The sequence below is a fragment of the Rosa chinensis genome, unplaced genomic scaffold (genome assembly GCF_002994745.2).
Source record: "Rosa chinensis cultivar Old Blush unplaced genomic scaffold, RchiOBHm-V2 RchiOBHmChr0c29, whole genome shotgun sequence".
NCBI lineage: Eukaryota > Viridiplantae > Streptophyta > Magnoliopsida > Rosales > Rosaceae > Rosa > Rosa chinensis.
The window spans coordinates 170,233-172,929 of NW_020126840.1; the positions used below are offsets into that span (position 1 = coordinate 170,233).

At 34.3% G+C, this 2,697-nt stretch overlaps 1 long non-coding RNA gene across 1 annotated transcript; it reads left to right on the top strand.

Annotated features, from left to right (window-relative positions):
* The first annotated feature begins 1,435 nt into the window (after positions 1-1,435).
* LOC121050892 lies at positions 1,436-2,442 on the top strand. The gene is made up of 2 exons (XR_005804300.1): positions 1,436-1,574; positions 2,344-2,442. It is a non-coding gene; the product is annotated as an uncharacterized LOC121050892 (long non-coding RNA).
* The last annotated feature ends 255 nt before the right edge of the window (positions 2,443-2,697 follow it).

Consider the following 2,697-nt stretch of genomic DNA (forward strand, 5'->3'; position numbering starts at 1 on the left):
ACTCGATCAGTTACAAACAATTCAGCATTACTGGGCAAGAGCTTCACATTCCAGATCCTCCTGTTGCTGCATTACAATTTAAGCAGAAGTATTCTCACTAATGAAAATGCCCAAAAAAAAGAAAAAAGAAAAGAAGTAAATGACAGCAAATCCCAACTACACTTAATCAAACAATCAAATGCAATATACTTATTGCTAATATCCTAAGGTTAAAACTCTTTTATTGCACCATCTATCAAGTTTGTCTCTAAAGTATGAACCATACATTCTGATTGAAATTTTGAAACAACAAATTGAAAGACAAAAAGGAACACGCACCCAACAAAAAGGAACATGCACCCAACAAAGTTCCTTTCCAACACATCCCCCACATTTAAACCGAGAAACATCCTCGTGCAGTAATATTTGAATGCTTGAATCAATAAGATGAACTAAGACTAAAGAGACCTGTATGGTGAAGATCCTATCTTCGAACTGCACTTCTTTCGTCAAGAAATCGGCTCCAGTAGTCACCTCTTATTGATTGCTAAACTTTTTATTAACATATATATCTATACGAATTATGGTCAAGAAAAAGCAAAATTGCTCTATCTAAACTGTTGGAAAACATTTTGGACTTGTCATTATCTAAAATGCATTAAGTTAATAAGCTTTGATTTAATCTGGAAATTGAACAATAGAAATACATATCTAGGACTCTATCCTGTTATCAAATTGAGGTATATGTCTCTCGATTGAAGTAGGAATCTTATGTGTCAAATAACCTGATTGACATCGAGTGTATGTGATAAACATTAAGCTTCTGCTGATAAACTCTTATGCAAACCTTGGACTCTTATGGGATGAGCACAAGGTCAGTTTAGGCCTCTATATATATCAAGAAAAGTCCCTATGTTAACTACGACTTGCATTAAGATCAGTCCCATTCTGAAAGCTCTAGTAGTATAACATAGAAGATCTTCTTCCTTACTGTTCTTGTTTTGTGTTGCTCGAGTTTTCTGGTGTTGATGTGGTGTCAAGCTGCTGCTGTCCTTATCTTGCTGTGAAGAAGGATCCTAGTTGCTGAAGCTATAGCTGAGATGGCAGGACAAAGCATTGATCTTCATAACAATGGTAATCTCCTAAGACAAGGCTGGAGACTCAAGTTCTTTGATTGTGCAGATGGTTCTCGTGGATTAGTTCATGACTTGGTATTGATATGATTATGATTCATTGCATCATTTGGTTTTACAAATTGGTATCAGAGCATGGTTTTTATAAAATTCATATCATATGTTTTGGTTTGGAAAAACAAAACAATCAAATACCATTTTCTGCAAGATTAAATATTTTCTAAATATTCAGTAAAACGGGCCTTTAGTTTAAGCCCGTACTTTAACCCAGGCCCAAGACCCGAATTCAGAATTATTTAAAGACATGTTTTTAGATCGGATAGAGTTAGTCTTTGGCTGAGAATGGTTCTCAGATTTTGGGGTTTCTTCAGTTTTTGGTTCTTCCGTGAGGGTTGAGATTGTTGTTTGTTTTATTCTCTTTTGCTTCCGCTATTAATCCCTGCTGATCTTGGAAAGGCCCAGGTATGTACCTTATGAATAAATTGATCAACTTGCAATCGATCTGCACATGGAAAGTATTATGTGAGAATTCATATTCAAATTGGTATCTGTTGGTTGTTGGAACTTGTATTGATTGATATATATATATATGTTTTTTTTTTTTTTGAATGAGTACACGTATGGACGTTAGTGTCATGATACTGTGATTTCAGACAAAGCACCATTATCTCCCAAATTTAAGTTTTGCAGGCTTGATACATTTTCACAGTAAATTTTGAGAATTAAAAATGATTCAACAAAATTAAATATAACTTGCAGTTTTATCTTATTGTCATATGAGGTTCTGGAATTAATCAATTATGTTGCACAAAGTAACTTTCACTGTAGATTCTAGAAAATGCCTAACAAGACAATGTTGTGTTGCTATTGTTAAAATTGCATTATTTTTTTGGCTCCCAAAGGAGTGTTCATATGTGTGATTTTAAAATCAGTAACAGCATTGTACATGTTTCATAGTTTTAACTTCTGCTATATTGAAACTTTTCTCTATCTAAAGATGTTGACTGCTTTCAATATATATGTTAAGACTATTAAACATGGGATAATGATGTATGAAATCTAGTTATCAGTTTTTATACCACAAAGGTGTCATCTGATATACTTTTAGAACAAGGGATTGTTTTCAGTTATGTTTCTGCCATGCATTTTGTTACTGATGGTTGATACACATATTTTTTGCAGAATAAATAATACACATGCACTTACATTTTCATTTTCTGTTTTGCTTTAGGAGTTGAGACTGTCACCCTACACTACTACAATAAGTTAATCAGACGACGGGTATTTGTAGTTGTGTGATAACCAGCATCACTGTGGTCTAAACGAGTGTTGTGTGATTGAAAAATCAGACAACGGTGATTTCACCGTTGTGTGACAATACTTTGCTCAACAAAATATCTGTTTCCGTTGTGTGAATTCTGCGCAGGCATGTGCCTAGCATGGCATGCACGGGGATGTGTCGGTACATTCAGACAACAGAAGAAGGAATTCACCGTTGTGTGAGATTCATAACACACAACATATATAACTCATTCTTTGTTGTCTAAGGTTCATAACACACAACAGATATTACTCATTCTTTGTT